Source organism: Monodelphis domestica, chromosome 1 (assembly GCF_027887165.1).
Source record: "Monodelphis domestica isolate mMonDom1 chromosome 1, mMonDom1.pri, whole genome shotgun sequence".
Lineage (NCBI taxonomy): Eukaryota > Metazoa > Chordata > Mammalia > Didelphimorphia > Didelphidae > Monodelphis > Monodelphis domestica.
This window is the reverse complement of record NC_077227.1, coordinates 365095412-365116330: the sequence shown is the minus strand read 5'-3', so window position 1 is coordinate 365116330 and position 20919 is coordinate 365095412. Positions and strand designations below refer to the sequence as shown.

Sequence of the window (20919 nt, the reverse complement as noted above, 5' to 3'; positions counted from 1 at the left end):
CTTGGTACTAGCAGGAAGGATTGAGTCTTTTGGGTGCTAGCTGGAGTTGTTTTTTTTTTTAATTTTAGTAAATAGTATTAAATTAATACTCAGAGTATTGGATATTAATTTTAATCTTTACAATACCCATTTTATAGACAACTTCATCACCAGTTTTATCATATCCCAGCCCATTAATTGATAACAAAATTCTGGGATCACCATCAAGAACACATATGGTATCAGCATTACATATCTATTTACAGACAGATATAGATATATCTATCTATCTTTCATAATCCCCTTCAACATTATAACAATCCAGCAGGAATAATGTGGGAATAGTATTTTCTGTAACAGTGGCTCTGAAAAATTTCCCTCGACTGTGAAAAATCAAGCTTTTGCTAAAGTGCTGAAGGGACAGCTCCTCTCAGCTCCCAACTTTTTATTGACAAGCTTCCTCCAGCAGACCTTTAGAATTCTACTGAGCTGCACACTTGAATGATAGCTCCAGGAAAATTCTATAGTATGTGAGTTCAATGTTCCCTCTCAGTTGCCTGTGAAAAATATTGAGAACCAGGCTTTAATGATGCCTGCAGGCCTTACCAAAAAGCCAACCAGATTCAATCTTTCATGAGGATTCCCAAATATATTTGCTTTTACTTTGGAATAGACAAAGAAAACTGGATTTGTTTTCCTCAAGGTTACTCAGATTCACTGAGCCAATTTTCAAAAATTTTAAGCAGACACCTCAAGAGTATAACATTCAAAGAGAGAAAATTGGCACATTTTGTGGAAGATATCCTCCTTGTGTCTCCAAATGCAAAGGAATGTCTTAGAGAGAGCATGAATCTTTTGTTGGAATTGTATAAGTGTGGACATCAGATCTCCAAGGCAAAATTACAGTGGGTTTTGCCTAGAGTGAAATATCTAGGATTTGTGTTATCAGAGGGTTTAAGAAGTATCACTCAGAAGAGAATAGCTGATATCCAAAATATGACTGCTCCAAAAACTACAAAGCATCTCAGAACTGTTCTTGGAACAACTGGGTTCTGTAGATAATGGATACCTGTTTACAGCCAGATAACCAAGTGTCTGACTGATTTGACCAGGAACAGAGAACCTGAAACCTCTGAAAGTTAAGCCCAAACATCTGCAAGTTCTTGCTAAGCTTAAAGAAGCCATTTTGTCTGCTCCTGATTTGGGTATCCCAGACTATGAAAAACCATTCCAAGTATTTGTTAATGAGACCAAAGGAATTACTTCTGGGGTATTAACACAGACTTTGGGACACATATATTGTCCTATTGGGTATTATAATTGTCAGCTTGATCTCATGGCTGCAGGTACTCTTCCTTGTCTAGCTTCTGCTGCAGGGTTAGTCCAGAAATCAGCTAATCTAATTTTGGGATGTCCATTGACTGTATATTGTGCACATCAAATAGAAGCAGTAATGAGAAAATTTCATATTCAAGCTTATTCAGATCAAAGAATTTCTAAGTATGAAATTATTCTCCTGGGTAGTGAGAACATCCATTTAAAGAGTTGTGGTGTAGCAAATTCTGCTACTCTTCTTCCTGATCCACCAAAACATAGTATGTCATTATATGAGTGTATGGACGTGGTTGATTTGGTGGACATGCCTAGGACGGATTTGAAAGATACTCCTATTGAAAATCCAGACTTGGTTTTGTAAACTGATGGTTCTTTATGTTTGTATAATAGTATTTGTTGTGCTAGTGCTGCAGTGGTCACATAATTTGAGACTCTGGTTTGGCTCATTACCTGGAAATATTAGTGTTCAGAAAGCAGAGGTAGTAGAATTGAAGCAAGCCTATCTTCTAGCTGATGATAAAAGTGTGAATATCTATACAGACTCTCGGTATGCTATTTCACTGTGCCATGCAACAGGGGAAATATGAAACCAGCGTGATTTTATTACTGCATCAGGAAAACCAATTGTACATACAGAAATAATAACTGAGTTACTGGATGCTATCCAAAAGCCAAAATAGCTGGTTGTAATTACTTGTAGAAGTCATACTTTTGATAGAAATTCAATATCTATAGGAAATCATAGGGCTGGTGTAACTGCAAAGTATGCAACCTAAAATGCTCCAATGTATCTTTCCACTACTGAGTCTGCTGATTTACAACCAGCTCATGTAGACTCAGAGATTCAAACACGGAAGGAGAAATTTGGAGCTACGAAAGAACATGGTATATGGGTTGCAGACTGGTAAACCACTCTTACCAAAAGATTTTTACACCTATATGTGTCAAGCCATACATAAAAAGGTCATTTTGGTACCCAAGCTGTTGTGGATTCTGTAAAGATATTGTGGATAGCACCAGGAATTAGTACTATTGAAAATAGGATCTTTAGTAGCTGTTCTGTTTGCCAAAAAAATCAATCAAATTGCATTCAGAAAGAAAGGTTGAGATTGTAGACCTTTAGCATACTGCCCATTCTATAGTTTACAAATAGATTACATAAGTATGCCAAAAGCTGGAAGATACATGTTTTGCCTTGTAATTGTGGATCAGTAGAAAAAATGGCCTGAAGAATTTCTATCTACTACATATATAGCTGGCATTGTGGTAAAAATATTGCTTATGGAGATTGTTCTTAGATTTGATGTTCCAATTACCATAGACTGGGAGAGAGGATCTCATTTTACTCAAGATATTCTGAAAAATGTCTATGAGAATCTGGGAATAACATCTAAGTTTCAGATTATTTATCATCCACAAAGTTCAGGTCAAGAAGAGGGTTTGAATATAAATTATGGTAGAGTCTCTATATAGACTATGGTATAAATTGCCAGATATTCTTCCCATAGCTTTGTTTTTCCTGTGTACAATACCTAAAGCAGATTTGCATATATAATCTTATAAAATGCTATTTGGTCATGCTCCATTGCAATCAAAAACTTGTAAGGCTGTTTATACATCTTTTAAGGGGAGATTGTCAAATTATTTCATATTTAATTGCTTTACAAGAAAGGCTTAGAGAACTGCATGATATGGGATTTTTGATCCAAACTAGTCCATTGGATTCTTCTATCCATAACTTTCAACAAGGTGATATGGTATATGTGAAAAAATTTGCCAAAACATTGGCTACATGGATTGATCCTTATAGCATTGTATTGATTTCACCTTCGTCAGTGAGAATATTAGGAAGAGATTCCTGGTTCCATTGTTCTCATGTAAAATTAGCTCATAAAATTGATGATGAATGTGGAATTAGTAGAGGTAGAAATATCTATAAATTTCACCTTTACAGAGGGGAGGAAAGAAATAATGGAAAGGAATTGGTTTAGAAATATTTATTATCTACTTGAACAAAACATCAAATGCACTAGTTGCAGAAATTTTACTATCCTTTTCTTTGTAGATTTAAAATTCTAGGGAATAAGAGTCAAGATAAAATTCTTTTTGGAACTAAATAGAGGGAAATAGAGTATACTAGAAGTAGGAGTGGAATGGGATGGAAAACTCTTAATAAATATTAGACACATTATATCTCATTGATTTTTCTCAACTTCATCTATAGAAGGATGAGGGCTAGAAGTGATGACTACTACCATCTTTTCTAACTCTGAGATTCTGTTATCTTTACCATTGTTTGGTTTGGAGATCCATGGCCCTACAGCAACAGTTCTAGAAAAATATTCTACACCTTCCCAGTGATGATGATTTGAATGATGTTAGAAATGTCAGATAATTTAAAGGTTAATTCTAATAGTTTGGCATGCAATCATTTGCATGTAGTTTTTAGATAAGACTCCTGGTGGGAAAGCATCATTGTTTGACACCATTAAAAAGAGATACCAGATGAGAAACTTTTTCTTAAAATAATCTTCTCTAACAGAACTTACAGTTAAATTCTTGTGGGGGAAATGTACTGAACATCTTTGGAAGGGAAGCTATTCTAGCATATAAGATCTGAGTAAAGATATAAACAGATAAACAAGAGATTTCATTACTAAATATTGCATTTGGTAATTGTTCATTACCTTCTCTAGTTTTATTAATTTTTGCTCACTCCTTATGTCTACATAAATAAATCACAGAGAAGATGTTTGTAAGCATGGTTTCATGGTTCACATGTTAGAATAGGTGATATCAAGTCTTTTACTTTAAAATTATATTGTTCTGAAATTCTCAGACTAATCATTTGTCCACATCTATAAAAAAGTGTCAGCATCAGCAAAGTAGATTCATGAGTTCTCCAGAGAAGAATTGACAAGCTTAAGGGAAAAAAAATAATGAAGTCATCAGGCATAAGAATATACATATACCTTTATAGATAACATCATTAATGGAAAGCAAAAGTTAAAAAAAATCATTAATTAAACCTTGTTTTTGATAAACCTTTCTGGAAAATGACTACTAAATATTTAGGGTTTTATTGTAACTTACTTGAAATAAAGAAACAATTACAATTTTACCAGGATGTTCTTAATTCTCCTTATATATGGGAGGCCTCCTTTCAATAATATGGTTCTTAAAATCATATAAATAATGGATTTTCCTAAAATGACAGCTTCCTCAGTTACGCTTAAAGTATAAAACTGCATAATTATGTTTTCTTTTCAGTCATTTTCAAAGAATGAAAATGGAGCACTTACTTAATCTCATTGTGATTGGTCAGTGACTAAAGATTGTATTGTATCACAGAAATTATGGGGGGGTTTGTTTATTTTTTTCTCTCAAGTTCACTGAGGAGGTATTTATTTACTCAAGCCAAGTCTACATGATTCAACAGACTTTCAGGTCAATTAGAAACAGAAAAAAGAGTAATTGGTAGATAAAATCATTTACTGATAAAATTTTGTTTTCATCTATTGTTTTGGAGTCTGTAGACTAATATGAAAAATAAAACTTATGAAAAAAAAACACAATTTTAAGTACTTTTAAAATTTCTGAATTTTCCCAAGAGAAGACATTTGAATTGAGAGAATGAAGGAATTAAAGTCTCATGGCCATGATATGAGATATAGTCAAGATATGGCCAAGATAAAAAATTTTATATTCTTCACAAAAAGCAGGAAAAATAAATAAAAACAATCTTCTGAAGCTCTGTTGTCTCAGTATCTCATTCTTTTTAGGAAAATATTCCAATGGTTAAGAAGTGAGTTATTTGAAGTGAATCCAGATATCCAGAAGAAAAATACATTTATTTGTAGAGAAAAAATACGCACATATAAACACATATTGTGTGTGCAAATACACATACAAATTTAAATACCTAAAAGATAAAGTAGTAAAATTGGTCATTGACAAGTAAATCAATTTCAGTACTACGGCCAAGTTCCATGGCCAAGTTCGTAACTCAATTTGCTCTTGTCTCAAATCTAATTCCCCCATTTAAATGAATGGAAATGTAATTAATCCATTCCAGCACCCCAAAACCAAGCAATTTTTTGTTTTCTACGCTTTTACAAATGAAAATGTACTTTATAAATAACAAATAAATGTATTTATAGATAATAAGAAAGAATGTAAAGAAATAAACTTGCTTTCTGAAATATTTATCTTCATGTCTGGATGCTGGAAGAGAAGGTTTTCATTTCATGTGCTATTGTTTAACACGACTTATTCTCTACACATGTTAACAGTTCATTTAAATGTAAAATTGACCTTAAGCAGTACTTAAGTTATATAACTTTATTCCTAACTTTAATTACATTTTTTTTACTTTAATCATTTTCATTTTCTTCATTGAATTTTGGCTGCTTTGCCACACTTTCCTCGATTTCACTTAGAGGTGGTTTTAAGAAAAACCTTTCCATGGAAGTTTTTTATTCCTCCCTTTCTGAACATTTCAATAATATGTGAAACAAGTGCCATTACACATGACTTGTTGCAACTTTTTCTGGGTGTGTCTTTTTAAAAAATCATCAAACTTTATTTGGATTGTAACTGTTACATAAACTGCCACCTAAACCAATGTGTGAACATCATACCCTTCCTTTTCAGCCTCCTAAGAGGAGACTGAGCACTCTCTCCCCTCTGGCCTCACTTCTTGTCTACCTCTTTCTTCTTTTTGCCATCCTTAGCAGCTGCTGAGGCCAGGGAGCCCATGGCATTCTGGATGGCCACATTGTTGGAGTCCACACCTTGAAGACATAACCTTTAACAACTCCTTCTGCTTCAAAATCATACATATTGTTATTGTATTAGGAACATATTACTTCATCAAGTCAGAAACATGCACAACTTGCCCATGTTTTTCAATGATTTCTTGCTTCAGCTTCATGGGCATCATCCTTCTGTTCTTCTCAGCATTGCCCTAGGCACCCATTTTCTTAGGACTCATAGTTAAAAGTTAAGAAATTTGCTGAAAAAAAATTGATAATAAAGACAAAAATAAAGCAAGCAAGCAAAAGAAATTCAATACAGATGCTCACACATCCAGATAAACACTGAACTAAACAAGTCCACCTCATGTGACTTGTGAAACTAATCTATCTAGTGGAGGGTGGCAGAAGCTCGTGATTCAAATATCCTCTTCTGACTTAAAGCAAAAATCCAGATTGTGACTGTTTATATTTCAAATTGCTCATGACTTAAGGTGCCCATGTATCAAGGTACCATTGAATTTATCAAAATTTCCTTCATTTCTGCATTCTGCTAAAAGTTACAATGTTGTCAGCATTAGGGGGACAAGACTTGGCATTCTCCCTTGAATTTTTGTGGGATGGATATATTTGAGGTTCAGATCTTTAATTTCATTGGTGTGAGAAAATTCTTGGCTTGGAAAATCTCTTTTCCCAAGTAGACTGAAAAGTCATCTATAATTTATGACTTTCAAAATTGACACTGAGAGGTATGCTCCCCTGGTCTGAATTCCTCAGGTTCTTGATGCAGTTTGAATCAGTCAGCTTGTCTTTTGAAGATTCCAATAGAATGCTGCTGGACCATTATTAGCCTTCTAGAATTCTCTATGTATTTAGAGCAAATATAACTATAGGCTCCTCTTTAGTCTAGGATCTGCTCTGGTAATTTCATTGAAGGCTTCTACTCTGAGCCAGAAACTAAACTAGAATCAATACTCATACTTTGGGTTTAGAATCACACAAATACTATTGGCTTCTTTTTCAGGATAAATCTGGAACCTATAAACCTGTCTGGTCTTTCTGTCCTGGATCTGTGATGAGAAAGTGAGTAGTGGGTGACAGATGGAGCTATTCCCATACCATGTATTATTTCAGGGATCCCAGTGCTTCCTTCCCTGGGCCCAGTCTCTACATTCTTTTAGTCTTTGGCTATAATGCTCTGTACAGTGCACAGTCTTGAACAGATTCCATGTTCAGGATATTCATATCACTCTAACCATATTAATCTACCTTAGGCTGTAACAAATGACTCGCTGTAACTTTTTCATTTTTTTCTCAATGAAAATTCTGTCTTGTGAATTTTCTAGATCTTTATGTAGAAGGTTTATAAGGGAGCTAGAATGTAACATTTCCTGATACTCTTATATCTTCACTCTTACCTCTTTGAATTTACTATTTAGTTCTGGGAAATGGACTTCTCAGTCTTTCACAACTTTGAAAAGCTAGGAAATATTGGTGTTTGTTCTTCCTTTTCAAAGAGGACTTATGGCATCAAAGGGTGATGTCTTGAATTGTGAATGACTTGCATTGTGCTAAATTAAATTTAAGTGAGACAGAGTTGCACAAAACCATCAACCTCACTATGTCTTCCAGAGTCATCCAAGTTCATGGCAAGACAATAGTCAGGTATTAAGTAGTAGGCATTCCCAATGTTTGACTAAGCACTAAGGACTCCACAGTTCCTACTGCAACTGTCTTTATAGCTACTGCAACAAATTGTTCTCATCTGTCCATTCCACCAGTGGAAATCTTCACATACTTGTTTTGGATACCCTAATAACTCAGTGATAGATTTGTGGTTACCCTCAGTTTTAGTGCATCTGCCAAGATGATTTCCTATGGTGTTATCACTGTGTATAATATAATTTCTTGGAATCAGAGTTGAGAGTTGAGTATCAGGTGGACATCAAAAGTAGTTAAGCAGCCATGACAAGGGTTCAGGAAGTCCTCACAACAGAAGTACTTATCCTCCTTGATTAGTTATATACCCCCAGTCAACATGTTGATTCAGTGATTGGAACACTTGGCCTGGAGTCAGGAAGATCTGAGATCAAAACTGGCCTCAGACACTTACCAGTGGTGTGACCCTACGTAAGTAATTTCAATTTTGTTAACCTTAATTTGCTGGAAAAGGAAATAGCAAATGACTAATATCTTTGCCAAGAAAATTCTAGGGACAGTATGATCCACATGATGAGTCACAAAGAGTCAGAGGGTACTGAGTGAAACCATAGTGATATGTCATTTTTTTCTGTGTTTCTATATTTCCCCTATAAAAATGGAGACTTGAATGTAGGACTTCAATCTCCAGAAGTCCTTGCTCCACTTCCCCAGAATGCTTTGTAATCTCACTGAATTCTCACCTGGGCTGAGAGCAAATTATGATTTAAAGGGTCTCCACCATAGGCGGGTTCTTCTTCTCTTCCTGTCTCAGCTGGCAAGCAGAAGTCTCTCATGATGTGAGTCAAATTGAATTGGGCCTTTCGATCCACCTAGCACATGCCTTTCTTACTTGTATTTTCTTTAAATTCTCAACCTTAAATAAACCTCTAAAAATATAATACTCCTTGCAGAGAGAAACTAATTTCTACCTGCCTCAGTTTCCCCAAATTTTAACTGTTACAGTTTTGGCGACCACTAGATTGGATGAGAACTTCACAAAATTTTTAGCCTAGAATTTTTTTAAGCCACATTTCTCCAAGATTCCTTTTTAGAAAACCATCTTGATCAGCTCCTGCTGGCAGCCATCTGCTTCAGACTTACTTGAGCCCTTCCCTCCCACTGGCTTGACCACTTCTCCCTGCCTGTGTGTGTTCCTGCCTGCAGCCCCCGCTTCAGACCTGTTTGCGGTTGGCCACTCACCTGGTTCCCGGCTGCTTTGTTCTGCCTGCCTGTTTCTCTGGCAAATGCTGTGCCTGGTCTTTCGCTCACCTGGCCCACCTGATTCAACCCAGATCTCTATCACCTGGTGACTCGCCTGCCAGCCCCAGCAAAACTCTAGCCTTGGAGCAGGACTCATTTCTACTAGCTGGTAAAAAACGGGGGTATTGGTGGAGGAGGAGGGGAGAGAGAGAAAAGGGAGAGGAGAAGAAACACTTTTCCAAACAGGAACTTAAAAGCAATGGGCTATTTGAAAGGATACTTTTTGACTCTTCTGCTAATTTCATTGATCTCACCTGCGTGTCAGAAAGAAAATTCAGCTCTGTACAACTTTAACTTTGGAGGGGCAGCTAGGTGGCTCAGCGAACTGAGAGCCAGGCCTAGAGACAAGAGGTCCTGGGTTCAAATCTGGCCTCAGATACTTCCCAGCTGGATGTGTCCCTTAACCCCCATTGCCTAGCCCTTACCAATTTTCTGCCTTCTGATAATAGACATCTAAATGGATAAAAAGCCAAGGAACTTTAAAGAGACTAGAGTCTATATTTTAAGGCATTTCAGACTCCAATGGTTTATAAAAGATCTCTGTATTCTATTGTATTTTACAGTTTGCTTTGTTTAAGGTTTAACTTTGTGATTTTAAATTCATATATTACTGCATTCAATATTATTCTGTTACACTGAATCATTTTAATGTACCAAGTTTAACTGTTAAATTCTGTTGTTTCTCCCCTATAACTATATTGAACAAATATCATTGTAATTAAGCCCATATATAAAAAAACAGCCTTTCTATTTTTGCCTTTGTAAATTGTCACATAAGGATAAATGGACTTCTTCAGAACTGGTTACAATTGCTATAACAACCTTTGGAAAATTTAATGTGCTAAATATCTCAAATTGATTTTAAGGGATTTTTAAACACGATTCTTGGATTTTTTTTTTACAATCTCTGGTCATTTTTGCCTGGCCCTACCACAAGGTAAGGCCCATTCTAGTAGCTGAAGTGAAATATATTTTATAACCCCCAACCTTCCCTCATTTCTAAATATGTGAATGGAAGTTGGGGCAGTTATTCTCAGGGCATTTGTATCCCTAAAAAGCCTCCAAAAAAGGAGCATCCCTCATTTATACTCTTCAGCTCACTACTTTATTTTGTAAAGATTAAAAATTTTGGGGAAGCTGAGACATGTAGAAATTCTCTCTGCAAGGAGTATTATATTTTTATGAGGTTTATTAAAAGTTGAGGATTAAAGAAATTACAGAATAAGAAAATACATGTCTGGGCCCACAGAGAGGCCTAGACACAACCTCACCTACATTATCAAAAGAGCCACGTCTGCTTGCAAGTGGAAAACAGGGAAGAAAAGTGGCCCCAAAGCCTTTGCAATCAGGTTAAATACCCCATGTCGTTCTCAGCCCAGGTGAGGTTTTCAGCAAAATTACAAAGCATTCTGGGGAAGTGGAGCAAGGACTTCTGGGGATTGAAGTCCTGGATTCAAGTCTATTTTTTACATTCCCCATGTGATTATTTTTGGAAAAAATAATTTTCCCCCAAAAGGATCATGAAAACATAATCAACTTAAAGATTACAATAATGTGAGGATAAGAGGGGGAAAAAAAACAATAATTGCTGGTTGCATTGACAAAAAGTCAGTTAGGAGGCAGTCCCCTTTGGCATGAAAGTATATATACAAATAAATGTTCAATCGACCACACCCAAAGTTCAATTTTGTGCACTTGTGGTCTGGAGGATTCTTCATGGTATCTTCAACAGTTCAGTTTCTGGATTCATGGAGGTTGCATCTTTCTTTACCGAAAATTCTTCTCAAAATGAATTTAAACTTTGCAATTTAAATAATAATATTTTTTTACATTTCCCTGTGTCATGGGTGATTGAAAAATACACAATCACTTAGGAATGCATGGCTGAGGTATGAGGTATATGAATCAATTGGCAAGAGATATTAAAAAGATATTAGAAAACCCAAAGAAAAAATAAAAATTTCTGGATGAAAATATAGACTATCAAAGTCTTATGTGTAAAAATTCCAAGTAAAAAGAAAAATAAATCTATAGCAGTTCATTGAATCAGAGCCCAATTAAAATGATCGAAGCAATGATTCATTTACCTAGTCATTAGCCAGGACTACAGAAAGGTACCACACTATGAAAGACAGAAAAGGGGACCATATTATATTAGCTAAGGTTTCAGGGATACTCATCTGTGAGTATTTTCAGAATGAGTGTGGACACAAGGAAAGCCTATGTCTAGCAATGATAAACACAGTAACCTTGAGTCTGCACACTAGGTTCAAGACCTTTGTATTGGCCTAGAAGTGCATCAATCCATCCTGGATTAGCTTTTCTTTGGCTCTGTGCAATGGCCCTTGTGTGTATATCTTGTCCTGGAATCAGACAGAATCATTAAGCAAAATCCCATAAATTTTTAAATAATTAGTGGCATCATTTTTATAGTCACAAACTTTTTAGGGCATGCATTAGAAAATATATTTTAAACTTATAGTACTGCAAACATAAAAAGTTAAAGAAATTCTTCATGCTAGTGACATGTGCTTCAAATATAAAAAGAGGGAAAAAACAAATAGTATATTGCACATGCAAGAAAATATGATAAAAGATTTTTAAAAATTCAAAAATGTAGCTTATAATCATTGACACACTGTGACAGCTAAGAAAATGTAGAATACAAGGCTTTCTCACCAAAAATGAGATGCATTTCCTCTTCATGTCTGGCCATGCTCCAGAGTATAAGGCAAATGAATTGAGCAAGGTAACATTTTTCATTTTTAAAGACTAGTAGTACAAATATGTAGTATCAATATCCCCAAAATTCTCAATAGCCCAATTAATTACAATAGCAAACAAACACACTTTCATATTTCACATACATTGCTGTATGTCATTTTTAAAAAAAACCTATGAATTGATGGATATTTGTCACAAGTTTTTACAATCATAGCAATCTTTCAACCTTGGTGTATAAACATATTTTTAAACAAAGTAAAACTAATCTTGGGTTAAGAGCATCATGAAGAAATATCATTCTGGTGGAAGTAAAATAGTGAGCTGAAGAGAATAAAATGAGAGGTGCTCCATTTTTGGAGGCTTTTTAGGGGTACAAATGCCCTGAGATTAACTGCCCCAACTTCCATTCACATATTTAGAAATGTGTGAAGGTTGGGGGATATAATTGTATTTCACTTCAGCTAGATTGGCCTTACACCTCATGTTAGGGGAAGGCAAAAATAACCAGACATTGTTAAGAAAATTCCAAAAATCATATTTAAAAAACCCTTAAAATCATTTGAGATATTTAGTAATCTTAAATTTTCCAAAGGTTGTTATACAATTGTAACCAGTTTTTATGAAGTCTATCCATCCTTTAGGTGATAATTTACAAATTCAAAATAGAAAACAGCTGTTTTTATATGTGGGCTTTTTCAATAATATTTGTTCAGCACAGTTATAGGGGGAAAACAACAGAATTTAACAGTTGTTAACCCAGTACATTAAAATGAACAGCATAACAGAATAATATTGGATCCAGTAATATATGAACTTAAAATCACAAAGTGATATCTGTAAACCTCAAAATTTCTCAGATTTATGAATGTTAGGGGTTTCCCCCATTGGGGAATCTTCTACTTAAAAAATTCCCTAGCAGATGGTGAGAACTCTACTTGAGTGTGGGGGCTCCTAGCTATGGGAGTGTCCCTGCTCCACCCTACTTAAGACTGCTTGAGGACAGAAAACTGTTTGCTAAACAATGAAAGTACTTTGATCCATGCTTATGGAAGGGACAGGAAGTTCTTTGAGTCATGACTGTTTTAGAATTGATACAATGGGAAGCTAAGTACCTATAAAGGTGGGGCAACTTGTAAACTACTTAAACCTAAAGGGGTGATAACTTATTCAGAGGTTTTTTCTTAATGAAATTTGTCGACACAGCAGCATTTTTTCCTGACTTACTAAAGAGATTAAAACTACTCAGCTGTGAATTCAAAATGGGTGGTCCTTTAGAAACATCTACAGTGATTGGTAGATGTAAGGACTTAGGGGAGGTGACAGAGGAAATTTTGCCCTTAAAAATAAGAGCTTGGATCTCATTCAGGGATCTCAATTTCTGATTTTAAATCTCACATATCTTAAACAAAACAATCAGGAAAAATGCAATAGAATACAGAGATTTCTATAACCATTGGAGTATGAAATGCCTTAAAATCATAACCTTTAGTCTCTTTAAAGTTCCTTATGTGTGTTTTTTATTTAATTATTAATTATCCATTTAAATGTCTATTGTCTGAAGGCAAAGTGGTAAGGGCTAAGCAATGGGGGTTAAGGGACTCATCCAGGGCCCCACAGCTGGGGAGTATCTGAGGCTATATTTTAACCCATGACCACATGTCTTTAGGCCTGGCTCTCAGTTCCCTGAGCCACCCATTTGCCCCTTCAAAGTTAGTCCAAGAGTTGTAGGGAGCTGGGTCTCCTCTGTGACACACAGGTGAAGTCAATAAAATCACCAGAAGAGTCAAAAGGTATCCTTTTAAATAGCCCATTGCTTTTAAGTTCCTATTTGGAGAAACCTTTCTTCATTTCCTCTCCCTTTTCTCTCTCCCCTCCTACACTCCAATCTGCCCATGTGGTCAATACCCCTTGGCCTAAGGTAAAATTACCTGTTCTACTTTCCCTCTTCTTTCTCCCCTACACTAACATGGCCAATGCCCCAATTTGTTTGTTACCAGCTGGTAGAAATGAGTCCTGAGTGATGAGTGAATCTGCTCCCAGGCTAGAGTTTGTTGGGCAGGCAGGTCACCAGATGATTGCAATCTTGGTTGAATCAGGTGGGCCAGGTGAGCTAGAGAAAGACTGCCTGGGGTGGGCAGAGTCAGGACAGGAATGCAGACAAGCAGGGCCTGGAGCAGAGTGGGCAGCTGGGGTGGGCAGGTGAGCTGCAATCTGCAAACAGATCTGCAGGCAGGGAGAAGCGGCCGTCCAAAGTGGATGGCGGCAGCAGGCAGACAGGCAGGCAGGAGCTGATCAAGATGGTTTTCTAAAAAAGCATCTTGGAGAAATGTGGCTTAAAAAAATCATTATCTAGGCTAAAAAATTTGAGAAGTTCTCATCCAATCTAGTAGTCACCAAAACTGTAAAGATTAAAAATTTTGGGGAAGCTGAGACATGTAGAAATTCTCTCTGCAAGGAGTATTATATTTTATGAGGTTTATTAAAGGTTGAGGATTAAAGAAATTACAGAATAAGAAAACACATGTCTAGGCCCACAGAGAGGCCTAGACACAACCTCACCTACATTATCAAAAGAGCCACGTCTGCTTGCAAGTGGAAAACAGGGAAGAAAAGAGGCCCCAAAGCCTTTGCAATCAGGTTAAATACCCCATTTCCTTCTTGGCCCAGGTGAGGTTTTCAGTGAGATTACAAAGCTTTCTGGGGAAGTGGAGCAAGGGCTTCTGGGGATTGAAGTCCTGGATTCAAGTCTATTTTTTACAGTTTCCACCAGAATGATATATAGAATTATGTTCCAAACCCAAAATGAGTTTTACTTTGTTTAAAAAATAAGTTTATTACCAAGGTTGAAAGATTGCTATGATTGTAAAAAACTGTGACAAATATCCATCCATTCATAGGTTTTTTTTTTTTAAATGCCATACAGCAACTTATGTTAAATATGATAGTGTGTTTGTTTGCTATTGTAATTAATTGGGCTATTGAGAATTTTGGGGATTTTGATAACTACATATTTGTACTACTGTCCTTTAACAATGAAAAATGTTACCTTGATCAATTCATTTGCTCATATTTACAGTGGATCATGGACAATATGAAGAGGAAATGGATCTCATTTTTGGTGAGAAAGCCTTGTATTCTGTATTTTCTTAGCTGGCACAGTGTGTCAATGATTATAAGCTATATTTTTGAACTTTTTAAAGACTTTTATTATATTTTTCTTGCATGTGCAATACACTTTTCCAGTTTTATTATTTTTTCTCCTTTTTATATTTGAAGCACATGTCACCAGTAGTAAGAATTTCTTTAGCTTTTTTTTTTTAAAATATTATTTTATTTGGTCATTTTCATACATTATTCACTGGAAACAAAGATCGTTTCCTTTTCCTTCCCTCCCCTCCCACCCCCCCCTCCTTTCCCTCTCCCATAGCCAACGCATGATTCCACTGGTTATCACATGTGTTTTTGACTCGAACCCATTTCCCTGTTGTTGGAGTTTGCATTATAGTGTTCATTTAGAGTCTCTCCTCAGTCTTATCTCCTCCAACCCTGTAGTCAAGCAGTTGCTTTTCAGCGGTGTTTTTACTCCCACAGTTTATCCTCTGTTTGTGGGTAGTATTTTTTTTTAGATCCCTGCAGATTGTTCAGGGATTGCATTGATACTAATGGAGAAGTCCATCACCTTCGATTGTACCACAATGTATCAGTCTCTGTGTACAATGTTTTCCTGGTTCTGCTCCTCTCGCTCTGCATTACTTCCTGGAGGTTGTTCCAGTCTCCATAGAACTTCTCGACTTTATTATTCCTTTTAGCACAATAGTATTCCATCACCAACATATACCACAATTTGTTCAGCCATTCCCCAATTGAGGGGCATCCCCTCATTTTCCAATTTTTGGCCACCACAAAGAGCGCAGCTATGAATATTTTTGTACAAGTCTTTTTGTCCATTATCTCTTTGGGGTACAAGCCCAGCAATGCTATGGCTGGATCAAAGGGCAGACAGTCTTTTATCGCCCTTTGGACATAGTTCCAAATTGCCCTCCAGAATGGTTGGATCAATTCACAACTCCACCAGCAATGAATTAATGTCCCCACTTTGCCACATCCCCTCCAGCATTCATTACTTTGCATAGCTGTCATGTTAGCCAATCTGCTAGGTGTGAGATGATACCTCAGAGTTGTTTTGATTTGCATCTCTCTGATTATAAGAGATGTAGAGCACTTTTTCTTGTGCTTATTAATAGTTTTGATTTCTTTGGCTGAGAATTGCCTGTTCATGTCCCTTGCCCATTTGTCAATTGGAGAATGGCTTGATTTTTTGTACAATTGATTTAGTTCTTTATAAATTTTAGTAATTAAACCCTTGTCAGAGGTTTTTATGAAGATTGTTTCCCAATTTGTTGCTACCCTTCTGATTTTGGTTACATTGGTTTTGTTTGTACAAAAACTTTTTAATTTGATGTAATCCAGATTATTTATTTTGCATTTTGTAATTCTTTCTAATTCTTGCTTGGTTTTGAAGTATTTCCCTTCCCAAAGGTCTGACATGTATACTATTCTGTGTTTGCCTAATTTTCTTATAGTTTCCTTCTTTATGTTCAAGTCATTCATCCATTTTGAATTTATCTTGGTGTAGGGTGTGAGGTGTTGATCTAAGCCTAATCTTTCCCACACTGTCCTCCAATTTTCCCAACAGTTTTTATGAAATAGTGGAATTTTGTCCCAAAAGCTGGGATCTTTGGGTTTGTCATATACTGTCTTGCTGAGGTTGCTTGCCCCCAGTCTATTCCACTGATCCTCCTTTCTGTCTCTTAGCCAGTACCAGATTGTTTTGATGACCGCTGCTTTATAATATAGTCTGAGATCTGGGACTGCAAGACCCCCTTCCTTTGTATTTTTTTTCATTAATTCCCTGGATATCCTTGATCTTTTGTTCTTCCAAATGAACTTTGTTATGTTTTTTTCTAAATCAGTAAAAAAATTTTTTGGAAGTTCCATGGGTATGGCACTAAATAGATAGATGAGTTTGGGTAGGATGGTCATTTTTATTATATTGGCTCGTCCTACCCATGAGCAGTTAATGTTCTTCCAATTGTTCAAGTCTAGTTTTAGTTGTGTGGAAAGTGTTTTGTACTTGTGTTCATATAGATCCTGTGTTTGTCTCGGGAGATAGATTCCTAAGTATTTTATTTTGTCTTGGGTAATTTTGAATGGGATTTCTCTTTCTAGTTCTTGCTGCTGAGCTGTATTGGAATTATATAGAAATGCTGATGACTTATGTGGGTTTATTTTGTATCCTGCAACTTTGCTAAAGTTGTTGATTATTTCTATTAGCTTTTTGGTTGAATCTCTAGGATTCTTTAAGTAGACCATCATGTCATCTGCAAAGAGTGATAATTTGGTCTCCTCCTTGCCTATTTTGATGCCTTCAATTTCTTTTTCTTCTCTAATTGCTACTGCTAGTGTTTCTAATACAATGTCAAAAAATAGAGGTGATAATGGGCATCCTTGTTTCACTCCTGATCTTAATGGGAATGGATTTAGTTTATCCCCATTGCAGATGATATTAGCTGATGGTTTTAGATATATACTGTTTATTATTTTTAGGAATGACCCTTCTATTCCTATGCTTTCTAGTGTTTTTAGTAGGAATGGGTGTTGAATTTTATCAAAGGCTTTTTCTGCATCTATTGAGATAATCATGTGATTCTTGTTGGTTTGCTTGTTGATGTGGTCAATTATGTGGATAGTTTTCCTAATGTTGAACCAGCCCTGCATCCCTGGTATGAATCCTACTTGATCATGGTGGATGACCCTTCTAATCACTTGCTGGAGTCTTTTTGCTAGTATCCTATTTAAGATTTTTGCATCTATATTCAATAGGGAGATTGGCTTATAGTTTTCTTTCTCTGTTTTTGGCCTGCCTGGCTTTGGAATTAGTACCATGCTTGTGTCATAAAAGGAGTTTGGTAGGACTCCCTCTTTGCTTATTATGTCAAATAGTTTGTATAATATTGGGGTTAACTGTTCTCTGAATGTTTGATAGAATTCACTGGTGAATCCATCAGGCCCTGGGGATTTTTTCTTAGGCAGTTCTTTGATGGCTTGATGGATTTCAATTTCTGATATGGGATTATTTAAGAAAACTATTTCTTCTTCTGTTAGTCTAGGCAATTTATATTTTTGTAAATATTCATCCATATCACCTAGGTTGGTATATTTATTGCCATATAGTTGGGCAAAGTAGTTTTTAATGATTGCCTTAATTTCCTCTTCATTTGAGGCGAGATCCCCCTTTTCATCCTTGATGCTATTAATTTGCCTTTCTTCTTTCCTTTTTTTAATTAAATTAACCAGTACTTTGTCTATTTTGTCTGTTTTTTCAAAGTACCAGCTTCTAGTCTTGTTTATTAGTTCAATAGTTCTGTCACTTTCTATTTTATTAATTTCTCCCTTAATTTTTAGGATCTCTAGTATGGTTTTCTTCTCGGGGTTTTTAATTTGCTCATTCTCAAGTTTTTTTATTTGCATTTCCAATTCGTTGGTCTCTGTCCTCCCTAATTTGTTAATATATGCACTCAGGGATATGAATTTTCCTCTAAGTACTGCCTTGGCTGCATCCCATAAGGTTTGAAAGGATGTTTCGCCGTTGTCATTTTCTTCAACGAAATTGTTAATTGTTTCTATGATTTCTTCTCTAACTATCCGATTTTGGAGTATCATTTTATTTAATTTCCAATTAATTTTTGACTTGGGTCTCCACGTACCCTTGCTGATCAATATTTTGATTGCCTTGTGATCTGAAAAGGCTGCAGTTAATATTTCTGCTTTTCTGCATTTAAGTGCCATGTTTCTATGACCTAGTGTATGATCTATTTTTGTGAATGTGCCATGTGGTGCTGAAAAGAAGGTGTATTCTTTTTTGTCCCTATTTATTTTTCTCCATATGTCTATTAATTCTAATTTTTCTAAGATTTCATTCACCTCTTTTACCTCTTTCTTATTTATTTTTTGATTCTTTAGCTTTTTTTTATTTTCAGTTCTATAAGTTTAAGATACATTTGCTAATGAATGTACAACAAGCTAGAGACTATAAAAATGATGCCACTAATTATTTTAAAAACTATTGGACTTTGCTTAATGATTCTGTCTGATTCCAGGACAAGATATACACAAAAGAGCCATTGCACAGTGCCAAAGAAGCACAAAGCTAACTTCATAATTCCAATTGAGCACAAGGTAAAAGAGACCAACCAATCCTGGTGGGACTAATGTAACTTTGAGCCTAGACAAAGAGGACTTGAACATGTTTGGGGTTTGAGGTTGAGGCTGTTTAACATGTATTAAAGGCAGGTCTTCTTTGTTCCACATTCTACCAAGTATCTCAAACTTGTCTCCTACTTGGCTCCTATAATATGGTCCCTTTTCTGCCTTTAATAGTGTGGTACCTTTCTGTAGTCCTGGCTACTGACTGGGTAAATGCATCATTGCTTGGATCATTTTAATTGGGCCCTGATTCAAGGACCTGTTATAGATTTATTTTTCCTTTACTTAGAATTTTTACACATAAGAATTTGATTGTCTATATTTTCATCCAGTATTTTCTTTTTTATTTGGATTTTTCTGATATCTTTTTAATTTCTCTTGCTAATTGATTCATATACCTCATACCTCAGCCACACATCCCTAAGTGATCCTGTATTTTTCAATCACCCTCTTAATGGGGGAATGTAAAAAATATTATTATTTAAATTGCAAAGTTTAAATTCATTTTGAGAAGAATTTTCGGTAAAGAAAGATGCAACCTCTCTGAATCCAGAAACTGAACTGTTGAAGATACCATGAAGAAGCCTCCCGACCACAAGTGCACAAAAATGAACTTTGGGTGTGGTTGATTGAACATTTATTTGTATATATACTTTCATGTCAAAGGGGACTGCTCCCTAACTGACTTTTTGTCAGTGCGACCAGCAATTATTGTTTTTGTTTTGTTTTTTCCTCTTATCCTCAAACTATTGTAATCTTTAAATTGATTATGTTTTTATGATCCTTTGGGGAAGTCCTTCTTCCTAGAGGATCAAATGGAGGGATGTAAAAATGGAGACTTGAATCCAGGACTTCAATCCCCAGAAGTCCTTGCTCCACTTCCCCAGAATGCTTTGTAATCTCACTGAATTCTCACCTGGGCTGAGAGCAAATTATGATTTAAAGGGTCTCCACCATAGGCGGGTTCTTCTTCTCTTCCTGTCTCCACTGGCAAGCAGACGTCGCTCATGAAGTGAGTGAAATTGAATTGAGCCTTTCGATCCACCTAGCACATGCCTTTCTTACTTGTATTTTCTTTAAATTCTCAACCTTAAATAAACCTCTAAAAATATAATACTCCTTGCAGAGAGATACTAATTTCTACCTGCCTCAGTTTCCCCAAATTTTAACTGTTACACCCCCTAAATTTCAATAAGTAATACAAAGTATCCTTGAATCCACGAATTCTTGACTGCAAAGCAATCTCTCAATCTACTTAATCAATATTTGTGAGATTGTTCATTACGTTGATCAGATATTGTGTCTTTCAAAGTTATTGCTTTTAAAAACATCATTAATATATAAATTCCCCTGATTCTGTTCTCTTGCTTCTGCATCTGTTTGTAGAAGTTTTTCCAGGTTTCTATTAATCTTAATCATTTGTCATCATTTTTATAACAGGATAGTAAGTCAACAAGTAAACAAACATCTTTTAATTGCTTATTCTATACCGGGCATTTTAAATGCTGGAACTACAAATAGAGAAACAATACTAAGAGAATATAAATGCAAACAGAATGACTGCCCTCAAGTAATTTGCATCCTATTGGAGGAATAAGAAAACTGAAGGGGGAAACAGAGGGTTGGTAGCTAGAGACATGATAGAGAATGTCCAAAACACAGCTGAGAGAGGAATGAGATTTGTTTGTCTGGTTTCCTTAAATGGAAGAACCATCTAATCAGAGGTTGAAGTCACAAAGGTTGTATACTTCCACTTTGTGAATTCTGGGACTCGCATAAGCATAAAAAATAGAGAAGTTTGTGGAGAACACAAAACAAAATAATAATTAGAGAATTCCAGAAGGGAATGAGAGGAATAGTATTACTTTACATACACAAATCATAATTTGTTTAGCTTTTC

At 35.7% G+C, this 20919-nt stretch overlaps 1 long non-coding RNA gene across 1 annotated transcript; it reads left to right on the top strand.

Moving 5' to 3' along the window:
* The first annotated feature begins 6990 nt into the window (after nt 1–6990).
* On the top strand, nt 6991–20133 carry LOC130456387 (uncharacterized). The gene is made up of 3 exons (XR_008915156.1): nt 6991–7151; nt 14830–14871; nt 18914–20133. It is a non-coding gene; the product is annotated as an uncharacterized LOC130456387 (long non-coding RNA).
* Nucleotides 20134–20919: the final 786 nt, after the last annotated feature.